The sequence below is a fragment of the Lissotriton vulgaris genome, chromosome 2_1 (assembly GCF_964263255.1).
Source record: "Lissotriton vulgaris chromosome 2_1, aLisVul1.2, whole genome shotgun sequence".
Classification (NCBI taxonomy): domain Eukaryota; kingdom Metazoa; phylum Chordata; class Amphibia; order Caudata; family Salamandridae; genus Lissotriton; species Lissotriton vulgaris.
In genome coordinates, this window is record NC_141687.1 from 65,298,181 (window position 1) to 65,304,571 (window position 6,391).

The window sequence follows — 6,391 nt, forward strand, 5'->3', positions numbered from 1 at the left end:
CACTATTGAGACAGTAATTCATTCACTAACACACCCATACACACACTCATCCACCCATACAGTCCTGCACACATAGTGTCTTCAACACATACAAACAGTGAATCACTTATTCATGCATCTATGCACGAAGTAATACCCCCCACCGTACCATACAGAAACTCAGACAGTCCTACTGATACTCCAAAAACCAACTAATAACCCATATGGACACTCATGTATCTACTCACCAACCCATGCAGCCACTTATACCCAAAGTGAGAGACTGATACAGATATTTACATATTTAAACATTACTCACTAACCCATGTACTCACTAAGATACACTTAATCACTCAGTTAATACAATCAATTTTACAAAAACAAAATCATCCATTCAAACACTTATATACTCATTTATTCTTCCATCGACCTTGAGATATACATATATAAAACATATTTAATTTTCAGAAAACACACATTTACTGGATGATGTAATCAGTGATGTCATCAGTGATGTCATTTGAGATGTCATCAGTGATGTCACTGACCATGTCATGAGTGATGTAATATGTGACGTCATCAGCAGTGCATTGTGGGCGTGCGAGTTATAGTTAGCTGAACTAACTATAACGGGGGAATTTGTATGGTTTTGTATGAGTGAAATGTCCAACTAACCTGAAACCTATGTTTTTTTCAGTGAATTCCTAAGGTTTTTTAAATGCTAATTTCTAACTATAACGTGCCTGAAACCTATGTTTTTTTCAGTGAATATATGTATATATATATATATATATATATATCTATACTACTATAATAAAGGAAGAACTTTCAGCCTTTGAGGCGGGTAAACTCTGGAACCACAGCACCAATCCACACACCCGATACACCGTTGGAATTGTCAGGGTGTGTAGATGGTTATAGGCTATATAAATAAATAAATAAAATGTTATTTAAAAAATTTACAGTAAAAAAAAAGTAGTCCCTCCGAAGTAGCGCCGGCCGCGACGTGCGTGCTCACGTTAAGGAGCGCGGGGAGGAGCGGCATCCAGGAGCGCGACGAGGAGTGGCGGACATGGCGCGGGGGAGGAGCGGTGACGTGAGGAGCAGCAGACAGGCCAGCGGCGGTGCGAGCAGCGGACAGGCTGGAGGAGCGGCGGCTGAGGTAAGGGAGCGGCGGACATGGCGCGGGGAGGAGGAGCGGTGACGTGAGGAGCAGCGTACAGGCCAACGGCGGTGCGAGCAGCGGACAGGCTTGAGGAGCGGCGGCTGAGGTAAGGGGACCCATGTCGGGGCAGGCGGAGGACGGGCTGGGTGGGGGACGAGCTGGGTGGGGGCCTGGGCTGCAGGAGAAAAGAGAATGATCCCGTGTTTTTATGGTGAAACAGCAATCATTAACACACCTCTAGGCCAAAAAGATTAGCTATGATGTAAGCTTTCCCAGCCAATGTACACTCTGTAGAACGATTGGTCAGCTGTACACCTCTGCAAAGAAGAACAGACATATTTAAAGCAGTATATCAGCAGCGGACAGGCGGGAGGAGCAGCGGCTGAGGTAAGAGAACCCATGTCGGGGCAGGCGGGGGACAGGCCGGGCGGGGGCCTGGGCTGCTGGACAATGTCGGGGCGGGCGGGGGTCGGGAAGCTTGTTGCTCCTGGACAAGGTCGGGACGGGCTGCTAGTATATATATATATGTATATATGTATATATGTATATATGTATATATGTATATATATATATATATATATATATATATATATATATATATATATATATATATATATATATATATATATATATATATATATATATATATATTATTTCCTTAATGACTCTATTTTCGTCGGGGCTTGGTGCCTCTTTTAGCGGTGCGTAATCCACGGCGGAGCCCAGCCGTACAATATTCTTCTGCTCTCCAAAGAAGAAAGGATTCGCACTCACGGGTACTTTTCCAAGTATTTTGCTTTTTATTTCAAAATAAACTTGCACAACCAACGCGTTTCAGTGACTGCTGCCACCTTGATCACGGTCGGAGGTGGCAGCAGTCACTGAAACGCGTTGGTTGTGCAAGTTTCTTTTGAAATAAAAAGCAAAATACTTGGAAAAGTACCAGTGAGTGCGAATCCTTTCTTCTTTGGAGAGCAGAAGAATAAATATATATGTGGGAGGAGGCAGCAATAAAACCGATCAAACTGGCGGCTCCAATACAGTAGAGACTCAAATACGTGCTGCGTTAAAAAGACTTGAGAAATGCATGTATTCGGAAATGTCCAAATGGTGGGAGCATAAATCTTTGACCATGTATTTGGAGGAAAATAGAGTTCCCAGGGGTTTGCGCATCTTATTGGCACCAAGTTACGACAGACCTAACCCTAATATGCTTAAAGAATGGGGTCAAACCAATCTGGAATCGTCTGCGAAATTGTTGCAAATTTTGGTTAAATATGCAGTAATAGATCGTGAACAGCTCATGAAAGAGATCTCAGAAATCAATGAGGAGCTAGGTAAATTTGAACCACATGATCTAATAACCAAATCGAGAAAGGAAATCGATGAGCGCATTGCCAAGCAAGAGGAAAAAATCAAAGCCCGCAAGATTTTTAAGTTTGCGCGTGATAAGGAAGACTACGCGCAGGGGAGAATATTCACATTCACGCGCAAATTTGACAATGTGAAGCGCTCTAAATTTGCACAACAAACACAGCAGGCTAAACAGGGAAAACCGGATGGACAGACATCTACCTCTGTACAAGCGCAGGGTACTGCAATAGCTGGAACAAGCCAAATACATAGTGACAACGAGTCATTGACAAGTGCCCCCACCTCGGATGACGATGCAAGTAGCACTTGGGAGGCAAGCTCGGTCATTCTTGATTTAGGTGAGGAAGTGGATTTTTTATCCAACGAAAGACTACAGTCACTAAGGCCCCGGAACAAACAGCAGACAAAGGGGCAGCAGCAGCAGCAAAGCGTGCCAGGAACAACAGAAGACGGGGCCAGCGCCGGAAAAAACACAAAAGTGCCCAAAAAACCAAAGCGGCAATACTGGCGCAAAAACAAGTGAGTGATAATACTGTAGTAAATCTTTCTTCTGTTGACCTTACCAAGGCTGAGCAACAACTTTTAAGCCTTGGTCTCTCATATTGCCCAGCTACTGATTTTAACTATGCTAAGACCCGCATAGATGTCTACATGTATATAAGAAAATGGAAGCTTAAGAAATTCTTTGAAATCAAGGAAGGTCTAAATAATAAAACAACACAAGGAATTGGAACGACCATTAATGTTCTTCCTAATATGCCCATGCTTCCAGCCAGTGACACTCGAACAGCACTTACTGTACTAAATCTTTTGGGCAATGTCGCCCTCACTGATGAATTCACATCCACACAGGATGAATTAAGGGCAGCTGACATTCTCCAAATTGGAGCCAACACCAGTCCTTTTAAACCAACGTCTAAATTTAATCCTACCATGCCCAGAGACTCTATTGATGTGTTTCAGGACGTGGTAGTAGAAGATCTGAAGCGACTACATCATCAGATAAAGCATAAAAAGCGATATAGAAGCAAACAAGAAACGGACTATCATGCTTTGGTCAAAAAACTAAGCAGTGATCACAATATCATAGTGACCATGGCCGACAAGGGGGGCAATGTGGTCATCTGGCCCCAAGAGGAATACATTAAGGAAGCAAAGCGACAGCTTGGTGATGATACTTGCTACTCGATCACCAACATGAAACACTTTGAAACTTCAAGGGAATCACTCAAGAAATTACTTTTCAAATATAAAAGGGAAGGTATGATTTCCTCACAAGAATTCGAATTCCTCCACGTCGAATTTCCTGTATTGCCCAAACTTTACTTACTCCCTAAGATACACAAACTATCAAGACCAGTGCCAGGCCGACCCATCATTTCGGCTATTGCAGGAGTGGCTGAACATGTCACTGAATACATCGATTACTTCCTGCAAAACCTGGTCCAAGAACTACCGACATATGTTAGAGACACTGGCGATTTCCTGGCCAAAATTCAAAACATCCAGTGGACTGAACAAATGCTCATGATCACTTTGGACATAGAATCGCTCTATACGAGCATAGAGCATGTGTGTGGTATCAAAGCTCTAGAGTTTTTTCTTTGTAAAAGGCCCATAAATTGTTACCAGCACAACAAAGTATTGATCGAGCTAACATCATGGTGTCTCAATAACAATTTCTTTCTTTTTGGGAGTGATCTATATCTGCAGAGGCGTGGGGTCGCGATGGGGGCATGTTTCTCTCCCAGCTACGCGTGCTTGCACGTGGGCTGGTGGGAGGAACATGTCCTCAGACGGCAACATACTCAAATCTATTCTGATCATGTTTTACTTTGGCTCCGTTATATTGATGACGTTTTTTTGTTATGGCAGGGTGACAAACACAGTGCACAACTGTTCATTGATTCTATCAATGTCAATACTGAAAATCTGAAATTCACTAGTTCTATCAGTGAATGTGAGGCAGAATTCTTGGATGTTAAAATCCAGATCCACAATGGCCAGTTTACTACTAAATTACATCGAAAAAGCACTGCTGGCAACAGTATTTTGCACGCCAGCAGTGCACATCCGCGCCATGTGGTAGACAACATTCCCCTAGGTGAACTCTTAAGAATTAAGAGAATCTGCAGTACAGACTCTGATTTGGTATCTTGCACCAATGAAGCTTTGGCTAGGTTTCGTGCTAGGGGGTACCGTGAATCAGTCCTTATAACAGCTATGGCCAAAGCCAAGACTAGATCCCGTGCTTCCTTACTTGAAACCAACAGAAGTGCTAATACATCTTGCACTTCAGATGGGGATACCACGAACCCTAGGTTCCTCACACCATACAGCAGACAGGCCAGGCAAATAAAATCTATTCTATCTAAAAGATGGCCAGTCCTTGCTACAGACCCTGTACTCAAACCTCAATTAGCAGAAGTTCCCATTGTCACCTTTAGGAAGGGTCCCTCTCTCAGATCCCACGTCTGCCATGATTTTCCTGAACTAAGAAAAAAGCAGGAATGGTTGAAAACTAGATCTGGTTTTATACGCTGCACCTCCTGCAGGGCTTGTAAATTCGGCAAAAGTACTCGGCAATACAACACGCCATTCAGTCCAGACCCTATTCAAATCAAGGGCCAATACAACTGCAAGACTGAATTTGCCATTTATGTTTTAACCTGCACATGTGCACTCAGATATGTCGGTAGTACACGACTACCAGTACACGTTAGGATCCTCCAGCATCTACGTGCCATTGTCAATAACGACCCAGCCTACCCTGTAGCCAGGCACTTCAAGGCAATACATAATAATAATTTGGAGTGCCTTTCTTATTTTGTTATCTCCGCAATAGACAAACCCAGAAGAGGCGGGGATAGGGTAAAGATGCTGAGAAGAATGGAATCTCATTTCATTCTTGAATTAGACAGTAGATCCCCGAATGGTCTTAACAATACGGAAGACCTACATGTGTTTCTGTAACTCAAGCCCTGTTTTGTCCACTTCGCTCTGCATTACTTTGGGTGGTGGGGTTCAGTTGGTTTACGGCCCCCCCTCCCCTCTCCACGTGTCCAACAATTTGTCTCCTTGTTGGGTTGTTGCACGTATTATTTACATATATTTTCACGGTGATTTATCATTTAGGTATTTGCATTTATCCTTTTGGGTACACTCATTCGAGGACATAGACATAAGTTTTTCTCTGTTATTCATGTGGAAACATGTTTTTGCAACAGTTCGTTTTTGTGACTATGATATTCCCATGATCAGATGCCAAATAGCCCATGCCTTATAACTATGCTGCTACAGTCATATGTTTACTTACTATGCTGTTTTGCACTTTGATAGATACAGATGTAACATTATATTGTTTACACTTAAGCATATTTTGCACATAACCAATAGTATTATTGCTGGTTTTTAATTGCATCTGTTATAACAACAACTATTATTTTTAAATGCACTTTGCACTTTAATATGCTATTTTGCACTATCAACATCAAATACAGGCGAGGGCTATCTGTATGTATAAATATTTGTTATATACAATTCTTTGGTATTTGCATTTTATGCTTTGTATAGAAAAAAGGTTTCTAAATCTTTTTAACTTTTATATCATGGGTTCTTATCTTTGTCTATTTATCATACGGATTTAAACCTGTTAATTAATTTTTCGAACTGTTGCCATTTCGAAACTGTTTGGAAAACAGACTAGGCTATCTATTACTAGTAGTTTGTCCTCGCTGTCTATTATCACGAGGTGTATGTTGAAAAAAAGAGAGAAACAAAATTCACTTTTTTCACTGCTCAGTGGTTACTATTTAAAACGCATGCATTACCAATTCTGACTGTCTGTGAGCAAGGGCGGATGCCCGAAACGCG